Consider the following 17,259-nt stretch of genomic DNA (forward strand, 5'->3'; position numbering starts at 1 on the left):
TTAAATGGAATTACCTTGATTTTTTTCTGTTAAGACTTTTTCTACACCTACCTTATAATGGTCTAAAGAAGAACCCTCAGAGTTTTCATATGAAAGATATTTTTATTTGAAAATAAACTAATTGAAGGCCAAGTGATAGACACAATCAGATTTACACTTAAATTCTCTTTACTGAGTTTCCATTTACAGATAAACTTGGTAATGCCTTACAGAATAACCATGTTAGAACCCCTTCTCATGTGTAATGAAGGAAGACTAAAGGTAAACAATAAGAACATAAGAATAGGTCCCATCTAGCACAGTATCCTGTCTTCCAACAGAGGACAATGCCAGGTGCCCCAGAGTGAATGAACAGAACAGACAATCACCAACTGATCCATCCCCTGCCGCCCAATCCTAGCCTCTGGCAAACAGATGCTAGGAACACCATCTCTGCCCATCTTGGCTAATAGCCACTGATGGACCTATCTTTCATGAATGTATCCAATTCTTTTTTTAACCCTGTTATAGTCTTGGCCTTCACAACATCCTTTGGCAAAGAGTTCCACAGGCTGACTGTGCGTTGTGTGAAAAAAAACTTCCTTTTGTTTGTTTTAAACCTGCTGCCTATTAATTTTATTTGCTGACCCCTAGTTCTTGTTTTATGAGGAGTAAAAATAACACTTCCTTATTTACTTTCTTCACACCAGTTATGATTTTATAGACCTCCGTCATATCCTCCCTTAGTTGTCTCTTTTCCAAACTGAAAAGTCCCAGTCTTATTAATCTCTGCTCATATGGAAGCTGTTCCATACCCCTAATCATTTTTGTTGCCCTTTTCTGTACCTTTTCCAATATATCTTTTTTAAGATGGGATGACCACATCTGCAGGCAGTATTCAAGATGTGGGTGTACCATGGATTTATATAAAGGCAATATATTTAATTTTCTGTCTTATTATCATTACCTTTCTTAAATGATTCCCAACATTGTTAGATTTGTTGACTGCTGCTGCACACTGAGTGGATGTTTTCAGAGAACTATACACAATGACTTCAAGCTCTCTTTCTTGAGTGGTAACAGCTAATTTAGACCCCATCATTTTTTATGTATAGTTGGGATTATGTTTTCCAATGGGCATTACTTTGAATTTATCAACACTGAATTTCATTCATCTGCTATTTTGTTGCCCAGTCACCCAATTTTGTGATATCCCTTTGTAACCCTTCACCACCTGCTTGGATTTAACTATATTGAGTATTTTTGTATCATCTGCAAATTTTGCCACCTCACTGTTTACCCCTTTTTCCAGATCATTTATGAATATGTTGAATAGGACTGGGTCCCGATACGGACCACTGGGGAACACCACTATTTACCTCTCTCCATTCATTTCTACCCTTTGTTTCCTACCTTTTAATCAGTTACCAATCCATGAGAGGATCTTCCCTCTTATCCCAAAAGCAAAAAAAAAAAAAAAGTTTATGCCATTTACTATGTTTTATAAAGGCTTCATAAAATACTTCCCTCCTGGATGAAGTCTTTATTCCATGTGTCTTTTCCATACAAGTTGTAATTTACCTCCTTTCTGGAGGACTTTGACAAGATATTTGAAGGATATGGATGATGACATGACATTTGGAGGCAGAAACCTGAATGGCAGCTGTCCCTGTCCACAATACACAGGCTTAATATATCCAATCAAACATGACAAAGGAGCATTAAAAACAGCACAATTTCCCTGCTTGGCAGTTCTCTTACAGTGGACAGTATACAAGGAATCTTCTCATAAACACAACATATTTTTATATGCTCTAAGAATATTTTGGAGACATTCTTTAGCCTGTGTTATACAGGAGATCTGACTAGATGTTCACAATTGTCCCTTAAGGTCTTGGAATCTATTAATCTACTTTGTTCAATTTATATCTTCTTATGACTAACACAATGCTAATCTGATTATTGGATGCCAATTCCTTTTGTACCAAGTGAACTTTTTGTTGTTTTACTTGGAAGGATCCATGAAAAGTGGAAGAGGACATCAGTTTACATTTTTATGAGAAAAGGATTATGGCAAGATCCTAGACACTATTAATATCAAAGCAAGGCTCAGAAGTATTAATCTAATTTGTAGTGTGGGTACTCAAGGGGAGGGATGCAATTATGAAGGACTGATATTAGACACTACTTCATTTCAGTAGGCAAGTAAAGGTTTGAAAGTCCAAGGTGAGGCCTGGAAACCTGAAATCTTGCAGTCTCTCCTTTGGCCAATTCATTGAATAATACTAGAAGGAATGACTCAGCTGCCTTCTTGGGTGCAGAAAGAGACTTCATAGATAGAACATAGGAAAACTATGGTTTTGGGGAAATGAATAAACCAAACAATACGATATCCGATACCTTAGCATCCATATTTAAAGTAGACTTACAGCCAGAAATGGGAGAGGCCAAGTTTATAACACTGTCATAGCAGCAACAGATACTAGGATACGTTAAGTAGAAATTAATTCTTAGACTCCTGGATTTTGTATTTGTTATTTACTAGAAAGAGTTAGTTTTGGTGGAGTATTTGTAGGGCTATCAATTAATTTCATGCATTAACTGCAATTAACGCAAAACAAATTAATTGCAGTTTTAAATCACACAGTTAATAGAATAGCAATTTAGATTTGTTATAAATATTTTGGAGACCACCTCATGAAAGGACTGATAACATAGAAATCTTATATTGTATTTTCAGGATTTTTGTTTGTTTTCCTAAGCAACCTGTGGACATACTAGCATACTCAAAATCAATGCGTTCCAAGTGTCAGATGCATGTTCAAAGGCATTTGCTAATCTCTCAGTGACAACGTAAATGTTTTACTTCACCCCCAAAAGCTACATTCAAGACTGCATTTAGTTTAACGAGGTCTAAAGGTATTTGGAAAGTGTGTACTGAAAGAGTTTAGGCTACTCTAACATGCTGTGTTAATAGAGCAATGTCCAATTTTAAATTGTAAAACACTGTATTTTAAATTAAATATTTTCACTGAGGATCAAATCTAGCATAAATTAATGTTTCCCGAATTATCAAACTGTGAAGTGAATACAGCACTGTTGAAATTTCAAGCCAATTTAGGTACTGTTCATATCAGTTATATCTATTTACTCAACTCTCATATTTTAAGCCATTCCAGTACCCAAACTGCAGCAGTCTAGATTGAATCATGCATCCCAGATATCCAGTGCCTTTAATTTATGTTGTATGAAGTCACTATTAACCAGGAAATCCTAAACAGGATTTTGGTTATGAAAACTGCTTTGTGCACAGAAAGTCTAACCCTTTTTCTTTAAACCTAGAATTTCACAGTATTTTACCCTATCACTTCTGCTATGGGACATTCACACAGCACTGCAGCATCAGCATCCCTACACTCCTCCATTACATTCCCTGAACACTTGTTTTCATTATGTTGAACAGATCTAAGAATAAAGAAACACTAAAGAAGCCAATTACGTATTTTTGGGGAGGGATAGCTCAGTGGTTTGAGCATTGGCCTGCTAAACCCAAGGTTGTGAGTTCAATCCTTGAGGGGGCCATTTAGGGATCTGGGGCAAAAATTGGGGATTGGCCCTGCTTTGAGCAAGGGGTTGGACTAGATGACCTTCTAAGGTCCCTTCCAACCCTGAGATTCTATGATTCTATGTACTATATTACAGCACTTCCATATAGAATTCCACCAATTAGCAATATGGATCATAGCTTTGTCCGACCCAGAACTTTGTAATTACACTATTCAGAACAACTGATTTAATAAGATCTTATCTTTATTCACACAGTTGTGATAAGGAGATGTATTTACACAGCCAGGTGATTTTATAATCAATTATAGAAACAGATTTTTCATCTGAGTCACACACATTAGACAATGATTTGTGAAGTGAGAGTACCACAAATTATGAACCTCAATTTTTCTGGGTTACTTGAAGTCTGCTTACTGGAAAACCGATGAACCTGTAATTTGCCAAAATTATTGAACGTTTACTGGAATGGTAAGGGATTAAGAAAATATGGCTTTAGCTGATAGAAAGCCGTTGAGTTAAAAATTAAAACAAATTAAGCAATTAACTTTGACCAAGTGGGAATAAACAGTTTAAAAGTTTTCAGAGTAACAGCCGTGTTAGTCTGTATTCGCAAAAAGAAAAGGAGTACTTGTAGCACCTTAGAGACTAACCAATTTATTTGAGCATAAGCTTTCGTGAGTTATGTTTCCAGAGTATGCATCCGATGAAGTGAGCTGTAGGTCACGAAAGCTTATGCTCAAATAAATTGGTTAGTCTCTAAGGTGCCACAAGTACTCCTTTTCTTTTTAAAAGTTTTGTAAGTTAAGCCTTAACAAAATTGGTTTGAATTAGATACACACACACTCTCTCTCTCTCCATGTAGCTGCTGTGGGATTCAATCCGCATCTTATTTTATCAAATTCCCATTGCCTTTTAGTTTTGACTATAGGATTGGGCCTTAATATAAAAACAGATAATAAGTTGGGCCAACTATATCCTATGAAAACTTTTACTTCTCCCTCAGAACAAACATATCAGACCTCAACAGGCCCAGTAAAAAAGTAAAGTGCAAAAAGATTCTAGATACAAAAAAAAAAAAAAAAATCATTCATGACTCTGTTCTAGAGTTTCCCAAGCTGCAGACTGATTTTTTTCCCCTTGATAATTTCCACAGGAAAAGAACTGCCCATCTGCAGCTGAACTCTTTCAAAAAGTACACCCAAAGACTTCATTTCAAATCTATTTTTCAGCAGCCTGTGATGTCACTGCATATGTAGGTGCAAACAATAGAGACAAAAAGAGCAGTTAACTGTTGATGTCAAAGTACAAATTCCCAAATTAAACCAGATTGAAAATAGCCATGTGTGCTTTCTATACATGCTGCTTTTAAAGAATTGCCAAGGAAAAGTATTATGACACCATACTGCTTTGAGAAAGTTCTGCTCTAACGGCCTGATCCAAAAGCAAATGAAGTCAAATTAAAATCTTTCCATTAATTTCAACAAGCTTTAGATCAAGCCCCAAATTTCTATAGTTCTAAAGACTTAAAAGAGAATGGCAAAGACTCCAAATTAGGCTCTTCGCTAAAAATGGTGGTTTATTATGCTATCTTGCATTCTGCAATTCTTAAAATTAGCAGTCATGGCTTTATGCTTCAGAACCTGAACTACCATAAAAGTTTCTAACCAAATGTGAACTGTGTGTCACTGATACAGTCTTCCTTAATCCTCAGGGTGTTCCTCTGCTTTACATAAAGATGTACATATGTTCTTTCACCTCTAAACACAATCACATACATTAAGGAATTTAACAGCTATCACTAAAAGGTCTCACACTTTTTAGCTTCACTATACAGAGCTCACTGAAGACACCAGGGACTTCTTCCATTCCTCCCACAAGCTCCCTGTGTGCCACCCTCCCATCTCCCTCTATTTCAGGAGCTACGTGCAACTCCTGCATGCCAGGGGCTCTGTCTCATGTGCGCATGCACCTACTCCCTTCCCTCCCTGCTCCCACCCAAATATGTATTCTGTTTTGGAGATGCACCAGAGTGTCAACATGTTGGGAGACTAGAGAGAGATGAGATGAGATCGGGATATCGAGTAGGAGTAGAAAGGTTATTGTACCTTTATATTTGTCACTGGTGCAACTGCTGCTGGAATACTATGTTCAGTTCTGGGGTGTACAATTCAAGAAGGATGTTGATAAATTGGAGAGGGGTCCGAGATGAGCCAAAAATTAGGTCTACAGCTGCTACATTTTAAAAAGAAATAGTATTGGAGAAGAACATTGGCTACTCTGACTTAAATTATTAATTTGAGTTACAGGACAAGGGCTTATTATGTTACAAGTTTTTACTCTCTGGGGCGTTAATGTAAACTACATGCTCACAACACTCTACCAAGGTTCATACTAACTTCTTAGCACTAACTCCTTTGATAATGGCAACAGAGATAACCGAGCCACTGTACGACAATCCTTGAAGCACAAAAAAGATCCTAAAGTATTTTTAACAGCATGCATCAGTGCTAGATTTAGGGTGTTAAATGACAATTTTTACTTCTCCTAGGGTATACTACCTGCCATTTTATTTTAGTCTTAAACATAGGTAAAACAAAGCGGAAGAAGTCAATGGTTTGTCTTTGAGTCAGTTTTTTTTGCAACTTTCAGCAGTTATTCATGTATAGCAAGTATCCTAAAATGTAATTTCTCAGTTGAAAGCAACTGAAACAGGATGAAACTTCATTTATTAAAATTGATAGAAAAGAAGTCTCAAAAGTTTAAATTCCTCTTACTCTTGCCTATCAAATTAGTTAAATTTAAAAAACAAATTATATACTCATTAACTACGCATAGTTCAGTTAAGTTTCATGATACAATCATTCAACATTTCTTTTCATTTAAAAAAAAATTTTCATCTCAGACACATGCAATAGGTAGATAACTTTAAAAACTAAACCCAAGACACAAAACCACAAATCCCACTGAACCAATTAAAAACCCAACTTCTGGAACAAATAAGGGACTAATCAGACAGTGTACAACAGGAAGCAGTTTCAAAACACATGGCTTAATTAATACAAGAATTACTATTTATAAGAAAAATGTTTTAAATTGTATGTCATTTCCATTACAATTACCTAAAAAGAGGAAGCAGTTCAAATATATCTACTAAAGACCAGTTTATGTGACAGTTTTGGAAAAATTCTGAATGCTCATGTTGAATAAATTAGGGCTAATTCTGCAGTCACTCTGACTAGGGAAATCTCATTAAGTAACTGAAGATTTACATGTAGGTGGCCTGCAAGGATCAGGCCTTTATTAGTGAAATCCTGGAAAATAAAGATTACATGCCAAAATTATTTTGAATAGAAAATTGATGGTCAAATTCAATTATGAAAAATCCTCGTGGGTTTTGTGTAGTGAAATCTCCTCAAGCCCCCAAAAGATTTTTCAAAGCTTCCGCTGATAAGTGCAGATGACAATAGAATTAACTGAATGTAGCTTTAAACACTATGCATAGCTACTGTTAGTGGTACTGAGAAGAGCACTTGAAGATATTTAATACAAATTATGGATTCATTTAAGAAAAAAAAAATCAAGATTATAGCTGCTTGCTTGTCGCTGACATCATACCCATGTCAATGCACCTAGTATGCATGACCCTCATAGTTTTTCTTAGCTTTATTTATAAATTCCAGTTGATAGTAACAAGGCAGCATGCTTCAGAACTGCTAATGCACTTCTAGGTTATTCTTAACGAAGACTCTACCTTGTGCTTTTTAAACACTACTCAACATGTGCTGTAGATGTGCTTCTTACCACCTATTATTATGCACACTGAGGTACAAGTTATGATCTCGAGATGCTACTCCATAATGACATCGGTTAAAGAGTTACAGTGTGAATATATATACTGATTTATTATGGAGCAGTTATTTTGAGAGTGTGCTAGAATGTAAGGCTCAACTTGCTTCTCAGGAAAGATTTATACTGGAATAACCAGGAGAAAGGACAAGTGAGAGAGCTAATTATCAGACAGTCAAGATTGCCCAGATCACCAGCAGCAACAAGAAGATAACTCTCTTAGGAGGATACAAGTGCTTGAGAATCCTGAGGAATCTCTTAACACACATTCACTGCTTAGGAATTCATGATTCTTAACACAACCAAGCTAGACAGCACTGTTTTGCTAGCTTTCTTCCACACAATTACACTCCACTACTCAGTTTGTATGTTTTATAGGAAACAAAAAAGTCTTCCCTTCCAACAAATCATGAAACAAAACACATAGCCTAGTCAACAACAGCTCTTGTTAATTTTGATTGATTGGCAGCTCTAGCTAGAGATTTAACCTCTACTTATCCACAGAACAGTCTTGCTTACCCATTGCCCCAATCAAGATGCCTTCACTTTTACCTGGCGGTACTACTTATAGGCCTCAGCGGATAGTTCACTCTCCATGCCCGTTCCATCCTTGGTGGACAATAAGGGTGCTAGCTGTTACAGGCTACATGTCCAGCATCAATCTGATTAACTAACTTCAGATGGCTACTGCATAACTGTTAGACCGTAGTAGCTTTCAGTCACCAACAACCTTAATACTAGAGCTTCATGGAGGATGGAAGTTCTGTTGCACAAAGGATTCCAAGAATTCAAAGTATGGCTCCATCCCAAAACCAAACATTTCAAAATTCTCTGTGAAGGAAAATTCCTAAACAAAAACGTTTTGGGGTCGACTGAAACACTGTTTCAACAAACTAAAATGTTTCATTTTGTTTTCATTTTTTATTTTGTACTCCAAGCTAACATAATCTGATGAGGTTCAATAAGGATAAGTGCAGGGTCCTGCACTTAGGACGGAAGAATCCAATGCACCGCTACAGACTAGGGACCGAATGGCTAGGCAGCAGTTCCGCGGAAAAGGACCTAGGGGTGACAGTGGACGAGAAGCTGGATATGAGTCAGCAGTGTGCCCTTGTTGCCAAGAAGGCCAATGGCATTTTGGGATGTATAAGTAAGGGCATAGCGAGTAGATCGAGGGACGTGATCGTCCCCCTCTATTCGACATTGGTGAGGCCTCATCTGGAGTACTGTGTCCAGTTTTGGGCCCCACACTACAAGAAGGATGTGGATAAATTGGAGAGAGTCCAGCGAAGGGCAACAAAAATGATTAGGGGTCTAGAACACATGACTTATGAGGAGAGGCTGAGGGAGCTGGGATTGTTTAGCCTGCAGAAGAGAAGAATGAGGGGGGATTTGATAGCTGCTTTCAACTACCTGAAAGGGGGTTCCAAAGAGGATGGCTCTAGACTGTTCTCAATGGTAGCAGATGACAGAACGAGGAGTAATGGTCTCAAGTTGCAGTGGGGGAGGTTTAGATTGGATATTAGGAAAAACTTTTTCACTAAGAGGGTGGTGAAACACTGGAATGCGTTGCCTAGGGAGGTGGTGGAATCTCCTTCCTTGGAAGATTTTAAGGTCAGGCTTGACAAAGCCCTGGCTGGGATGATTTAACTGGGAATTGGTCCTGCTTCGAGCAGGGGGTTGGACTAGATGACCTTCAGGGGTCCCTTCCAACCCTGATATTCTATGATTCTGTGATTCTAATACAAAATAAGAAAACACCAAAACAAAAAGTTTATTTAAAATGAAATATCAAAGCCTGTTTCAAAACTGTCAGAATTCTTTCCCCCAATTATTTCCCAACACAGAATGCTGGTAAAATGACTCAATTTCAGTGAAAAAAAAAATCTGTCAGAAGGAATTCAATTTACAGCTAGATCTGTATATTTTCTGCTCCATCCCAATGAATGAAGCCGGTTAAATTAAGAAGAATTCCAGTGTATTTTTACAAAAGGCAGACCTCTTAGGTGTAGAAAGAGCTGCCCTCAACAATGTCAAGATGGAGAGTATCAAATACGAACATTTTCACAGACTTCATGCTAGCAAGACCAAAAGCTAATGGTGTCCAGTGAATGCCACTTCAGTTAATCGTAGGGCTGTCAAGCAATTAAAAAAAATTAATTGCACTATTAAACAATAGAATACCATTTATTTAAATATTTTTGGATATTTTCCACATTTTCAAATATATGGATTTCAGTTACAACACAGAATACAAAGTGTACAGTGCTTACTTTATATTTATTTAGGATTACAAATATTTGCACCTTAAAAACCACAAGAAATAGTATTTTTCAATTCACCTAATACAAGTACTGTAGTGCAATCTCTATCATAAAAGTTGAACTTACAAATATAGAATCATATACAAAAAATAACTACATTCAAAAATAAAACAAATGTAGGCTCAAAGGTTTTACAAGTCCACTCAGTCCTACTACTTGTTCAGCCAATCACTCAGACAAACAAGTTTGTTTATATTTGCAGGAGATAATGCTGCCTGCTTCTTGTTTACAATATCACCTAAAAGTGAGAACAGGCGTTCGCATGGCACTGTTGTAGCTGGCGTCACAAGATATTTACATGCTAGATGCACTAAAGATTCATATATCCCTTCATGCTTCAACCACCATTCCAGAGGACATGTATCCATGCTGATGACTGGTTCTGCTCGATAACAATCCAAAGCAATGCGGACCAATGTATGTTCATTTTCATCATCTGAGTCAGATGCCACCAGCAGAAGGTTGATTTTCTTTTCTGGTGGTTAGGGTTCTGTAGTTTCCACATCAGAGTGTTGCTCTTTTAAGAATTCTGGAAGCTTGCTCCACACCTTGTCCCTCTCAGATTTTGGAAGGCACTTCAAATTTTTAAACCTTGGGTCCAGTGCTGTAGCTATCCTTAGAAATCGGAACGCATCGGAACCTTCTTTGCATTTTGTCAAATCTGCAGTGAAAGTGTTCTTAAAATGAAAATGTGCTGGGTTATCATCCGAGACTGCTATAACATGAAATATATGGCAAAATTCATGAAAAACAGAGCAGGAGACATACAATTCTCCCCCCAGGAGCTCAGTCACAAATTTAATTAATGCGTTCATTTTTTAATGAGCATCATCAGCACAGAAGCGTATCATCTGGAATGGTGGCTGAAGCATGAAGGGGCATATGAATGTTTAGCATCTCTGGCATGTAAATACCTTGCAATGCCGGCTACAAAAGTGCCATGTGAACGCCTGGTATCACTTTCTGGAGACATTGTAAATAAGAAGCGAGCAACATTATCTCTGTAAACAAACTTGTTTGTCTGCGCAATTGGCTGAACAAGAAGTAGGACTGAGTGGACTTGTAGGCTCTAAAGTTCTACATTGTTTTGTTTTGAGTACAGTTATGTAACAAAAAACCCTTACATTTGTAAACTGCACTTTCACAATAAAGAGATTGCACTACAGTACTTGTAAGAGGTGAACTGAAAAATAATATCTCTTTTGTTTATCATTTTTACAGTGCAAATATTTGTAAACAAAAATAATACAAAGTGAGCACTGTACACTTCATATTCTATGTTATTATTAAAATATATTTGAAAAATGTAGAAAACAACCAAAAATATTTAATACATTTCAATTGGTATTCATTGTTTAGTGTTCAGTGTGATTAAGACTGTGATTAATCGCAATTAATTTTTTTAATCATGATTTTTTTTAAGTTAATCACGTGAGTTAGTCGCAATTAATCAACAGCCCTAGTTAAAATAGATAAAATAGTTAACCAATTTCATCTTAAAAATAAATCTGACTTGCCATGACACAGCTAGTTTGGTGACCAAGGTTTATATGAATTATGAACTATAATAAAATCAACAAAAAAGGATGCCCCCTTGGAGATGCTATAGGAACATTCTTTTAGAAATCTAAAGTTTCACTTTCAGATTCACAGAAATATCACACTGATAGTTTTCTTCCCCATCCCCAACATGTTTTCCCTGAAAACACAAAAGCAAAAACCCACCATTTTTTGCGTACTTCAACAAAGTAATCAAAATGGATAGGGGAGGGGAGTGAGGGGAGCAGAGAATTCCTGCATAGGTTATTTAGACCGTATACACGTTTATCTAAGCACTGGAAGTCAGGTTAGAAAGTAAAACAATGTACAATCACAGAACTGTCTAGTATGATTACGGACTCTGTAGCTGGTGAGATACATACATAGCACAAGTACAGTTTTGTCATTTTATCAAACAGCTCTCAAACTGCTAAAAATATTTTAACTCCATCCATAAAAATTACAGAGTACAGTTATGTTTGCCCTGTAATTATTTTTAAAGCTAAATAAGTTTCTCTCTGAAGCAGAAAAGTCTTTTTGAAGTTTTAACCGCAGTCTTTATTTATAGGACCATAGGAATTAAAACCTATTCTACCCGAAGCAAGATCATTTGTGGAAGCACTTGGCTTGCTTCTCAATTGCGTATCCATTTAGCAGGCAGTTGTTTATGAAATCCACACAATACTAGAAGGCAATACTGAGAACTAGTAATGAACAGAGAATACTTGGAGTGTGTCCTTTATTAAGCAAATGCCTTGGTCTAACTTACTGATCCTGTGATTGATCTGAGACAGGTCATTTCCTCTCCACACCACACCAAATTTTAGAAGCATTATGAATCAGACAACAGTATCAGAGAAGATGTCTCTATTCTGTTCTGAACATATTTGCACCTTAAATCTCTTACAGCATTACAGAGGTCCATTCTCCAAATTCCATCTCTGCAGATCAGACTGTTTAATTCTACTTTCAGTTACACTTCTGAAATCACAATGAATTCATGGAGCTCCACAGGTGAACGAAAACTAAGGAAACAAAAGATAAGAACTGAGGTTCAGATAATGCTTTCCTATGGAAAAGCCTGCAAGGAGAAGACAGGGTTAAGACAAAAATTGGTAGCCACAGAACCACAGAAGTGGTGTTTGGCCCCAGTGGAGGAAGCAGGGGCTGTATCCAACTAGCCTGTGAATATCTCAAAGTCTTACAGGGTTCTACATTAACTGCATCAGGTCCAGCAAGGACCTACAGATACCTCAACAGAGACGTCTGCTCAATGCACAGCTATGGTCAGAAAGCTAATAAGTTGTTAGGATACATGAGCAATAGGATGATGAATAACACTATTGTAATGTTTTGGATAAAATCAGTCATGTGGACTCATCTGGAATACTGTGTTTAGTACTGATCACCTCATCTCAAAACGGATATTACAGATTTAGAGGAGTTCCAGAAAAGGGAGATGAGAATGGTCAATAGCCTGGAAAAACACTCATATGAAAAGATTGAAAAAATATTTACCTTAAAAAGCAGATGAATTTGAGGAGACATGATAAAAATATATACAATGGTGGTCTAGGGAAGATGGGGGCGGGGGGGAAGACAGATACTCCTGATCTATTTCATAACACAAGAACAAGGGGACATTCAATGACATTTTAGAAGTGGCAAATTCATATCTGAGGAGAAAAATACTTTCTCACACAACTTGTGATTAGGCTGGAACTACTGCCACAAGAAGTTGCCAAGACCAAGCATTTATAGATTCAAAGATAGACTGGTTATTTGTATGGACAATAAGAGTATCCAGAGTTAGCATAATCAGTGCTAGCAGAATGCTGGAAGGAATATTAAACCCTGTGCTTCAGGGCTTAAAAGCCAGTCTCTAACTATTAAAGACCACAGTGACATATATGGGGGTGGGGAAGGCAGATTATCCCACATCTGTCAACTGTGCAGTTCCTTACATCTTCCTCTGAGGCTACTGGGGTCAGTCATTGTTGCAGTCAGAATACATGATTAGATGGACCTTGGGTTGATCAGTACGGCAATTCTTGTGTTCCTGTATCTTGATGTTAACTTACTCATGTCAAGGTTCCTCCCCCACTCTGAACTCTAGGGTACAGATGTGGGGACCTGCATGAAAAACCTCCTAAGCTTATCTTTACCAGCTTAGGTCAAAACTTCCCCAAGGTACAAAATATTCCACCCGTTGTCCTTGGACTGGCCGCTACCACCACCAAACTAATACTGGTTACTGGGGAAGAGCTGTTTGGACGCGTCCTTCCCCCCAAAATACTTCCCAAAACCTTCCCCCCCACTTCCTGGACAAGGTTTGGTAAAAAGCCTCACCAATTTGCCTAGGTGACTACAGACCCAGACCCTTGGATCTTAAGAACAATGAACAATCCTCCCAACACTTGCACCCCCCCTTTCCTGGGAAATGTTGGATAAAAAGCCTCACCAATTTGCATAGGTGACCACAGACCCAAACCCTTGGATCTGAGAACAATGAAAAAGCATTCAGTTTTTTACAAGAAGACTTTTAATAAAAAATAGAAGTAAATAGAAATAAAGAAATCCCCCCTGTAAAATCAGGATGGTAGATATCTTACAGGGTAATTGGATTCAAAAACATAGAGAACCCCTCTAGGCAAAACCTTAAGCTACAAAAAAGATACACAGACAGAAATAGTTATTCTATTCAGCACAATTCTTTTCTCAGCCATTTAAAGAAATCATAATCTAACACATACCTAGCTAGATTACTTACTAAAAGTTCTAAGACTCCATTCCTGGTCTATCCCCGGCAAAGACCCAGCATACAGACAGACACAGACCCTTTGTTTCTCTCCCTCCTCCCAGCTTTTGAAAGTATCTTGTCTCCTCATTGGTCATTTTGGTCAGGTGCCAGCGAGGTTACCTTTAGCTTCTTAACCCTTTACAGGTGAGAGGAGTTTTCCCCTGGCCAGGAGGGATTTCAAAGGGGTTTACCCTTCCCTTTATATTTATGACAACTCATTAAAACCCCTGGGGGATGTTGACAGGAAAAGGAAAAGGAGTACTTGTGGCACCTTAGAGACTAACCAATTTATTTGAGCATAAGCTTTCGTGAGCTACAGCTCACTTCATCGGATGCATACTGTGGAAAATACAGAAGATGTTTTTATACACACAAATCATGAAAAAATGGGTGTTAATCACTACAAAAGGTTTTCTCTCTCCCCATCCCACTCTCCTGCTGGTAATAGCTTATGTAAAGCGATCACTCTCCTTACAATGTGTATGATAATCAAGGTGGGCCATTTCCAGCACAAATCCAGGTTTTCTCTCCTCCCCTCCCCCCCCCCCCCACGAAAGCTTATGCTCAAATAAATTGGTTAGTCTCTAAGGTGCCACAAGTACTCCTTTTCTTTTTGCGAATACAGACTAACATAGGTGTAACTCTGAAAGTTGACAGGAAAGTGGCTCTCCTCTGGCTTGGTCCATTCCCTTCCACATAGTCATATTCCTCCCATCACCACCCACACCCCCTTACTCTCCACCCCGTAAAGAAAAACGGACTGAAGTTCAAAACAATAGTGCTTCTACAGGACTGGAGGGACACTGCTGCATTACTTCAACTGCCTACCCCAACCTGATGATGTACCAAGAGAGCAGGTTTTCTGCTCCAATCAAGTCCTACAAAGAAAATTAGGGGTGACATGACCCCAAGAATGAGCTAAGGTACAGATTTTGTTGAGTAAAAGAAGTTAACTCAGCAAGAATGACAGCATGTCTCAAATTGTTGCTAGAGCACTTTGGACCACACAGATTCTCTATAGCTCAGCTAAAGAAAAAAAAATCAGTTAATCAGCTTGAGTTCAGTATCTTAGAGTCAATAAAATAAATGTTTAATGTCCAAAACCAACCTACTAGCACAGTAACAGTAGTCTCACATGCAGGACATTTATCATTTGTTTTGCTGTGTTTTTATAGTTTGAACATTCATTCCAGCCACCAAGTCTACAAAGACTGCAGTGCTGTATCTCAGCTTCGCTGATCTTCTGCAACATCCTCATATGTACAAAACACAAAATCACAACCCCCCTTTATACATATTGTGACAGGGTCGGGCCAGATGGCTACAGGAGAGTAACAGAAGGCAGATATATTAGCCCAAGGTTAAGTAGGTCCCTTTTCCCTGGGTAACAGGGAAGGTTCCAGAACAATCAGGAACCTTCTGGAGACAATTAAGACAGACAGGCTGATTAGAACACTTGCATCCAATCAAGAAGCTGCTAGAATCAACTAAGACAGGCTAATCAGGGCACCTGGGTTTAAAAAGGAGCTCACTGCAGTTTGTGGTGTGTGGGTAAGAAGCTGGGAGCAAGAGGTGCTAGGAGTGAAAATGCAATCTGTTGGAGGACTGAGGAGTACAAGCATTATCAGACACCAGGAGGAAGGTCCTATGGTGAAGATAAAGAAGGTGCTGGGAGAAGGCCAAGGGGAAGTAGCCCAGGGAGTTGTAGCTGTCGCACTTCTGTTCCAGGAGGCACTCTAGACAGCTGCATTCCACAGGGCCCTGGGCTGGAACCCGGATTAGAGGGCGGGCCTAGGTTCCCCTGAAACCTCCTAACTCCTGGTCAGACACAGGAGAAGTTGACCTGGACTGTGGGTTCATGAAAACGGCCAAACTGAGGGCTGCTGTGAAGCTCCAAGGAGAGCAAATCCGCCAATAAGCACAAGACCCACCAAGATAGAGGAGGAACTTTGTCACAATATGCAATATGATGGAAATTTCAGTTTCCAGAGTTAGAGAACTGAAGGGTATAGGGTATATAGGGTATAGAGAAACTAACACAGCCCTCTTGTATATATTTCTGTTTTTTATTGCTTTTAGCTTTTCACAGCCTTGATACACACCATGTGGACAATGTGACCAAAATACAGTGCATATTGAAAAACTCTGTATTACGAATGGCCAAAAACCCCTGGATGGCAAATTTAAAAATCTTAGCCGTCCACCATCTTCCCTTTCAGCTGGCACTAGAGACCTCTATGTTTTTAGGACTGCAAACAAGAATATGCCTATGTGATAAAAATCCAGACACGCTCCTTAATATAGGCAGGACTGGTAGTATCTGATTCAGGCTACCAAATATTTCCCATTTTATAACTTTGCCAAACTTTAATGATTTGGGTTAAAATTCTTCATGTGAGTGAAGGCCTCAGACTAAATTTTTTGGAAAACTGTAGCGAAAATAGTTCAGCTTCTTCTGAGAATGAGGCTAGGGAAAAATATGATGTTTTGCCCATGATGAAAAAGACAAAGAGACCTTTTCTTGAAAAAGCTTTGGTGTCCCCATGCTTTGGGGCAGGGACTTGAAATTCGATGGCAGGTGGCAGGAGGAAGTTGCCTTTGTGTAAGCAATATGCCTGGCATTCCCAAATTTTTGAGTTCTTGATCTTGCAAACTTAATGTTACTTTAGTGCAAGTTTGTGTGTTTATTATAAGTTAGGTAAAACCCACTACAGTACACATTTTATGCTTTTAGTGAATCAGATTCAATAGGCAAGAATTTTTAGTCACATGCAAAAGTATTTGCATATTTCTCCTCAGTTTTTATCTTAAATACATTTAACAATCTTCAACTAGTGTAAGCACTTTTCCAGGAGTCTATAGCTCAAGGACTGAAGTATTTCTATCATGTTTCAGTAAGAAAGAAAAATGATTGCAGCACAGCCAACATTTAAAAGTCATACATGTACATTTTAAAATCATGGTCACCCAAACAAATATGAAAAACCCCCCACAAATCAAGTCCCTACCCAATCTGGCAAATGGTAATTTTTACAGTTAGAGCCAAATCCTGCCTGCACCAGCCTTCCATTTAAGTCAGAGCTAGACTTATGCATTAGGGCCAGAATCTGACACTTACTCTCTCAGGTAGGAAGATCTATCATTTTTGCTGCATCCCCAGAGCAAAGTTTAAATCATAGTAACAATAAAATATTCTAGCCAGAG

At 38.2% G+C, this 17,259-nt stretch overlaps 1 protein-coding gene across 6 annotated transcripts in view; it reads right to left on the bottom strand.

Moving 5' to 3' along the window:
* The window catches only part of FYN (FYN proto-oncogene, Src family tyrosine kinase), a 180,587-nt gene that overhangs the window by 131,763 nt on the left and 31,565 nt on the right, over positions 1-17,259 (bottom strand). The window contains exon 1 of one of the 6 annotated variants that reach the window (XM_077812957.1): positions 12,149-12,234. The exons of the other annotated variants lie outside the window; for them this stretch is intronic. The gene's annotated coding sequence lies outside the window, so the exon portion shown is untranslated. Of the gene's footprint in view, positions 1-12,148; positions 12,235-17,259 lie in introns of those variants that run through there. 6 annotated transcript variants of the gene reach the window in all.

The sequence above is a fragment of the Eretmochelys imbricata genome, chromosome 3 (genome assembly GCF_965152235.1).
Source record: "Eretmochelys imbricata isolate rEreImb1 chromosome 3, rEreImb1.hap1, whole genome shotgun sequence".
Taxonomy (NCBI): Eukaryota; Metazoa; Chordata; order Testudines; family Cheloniidae; genus Eretmochelys; species Eretmochelys imbricata.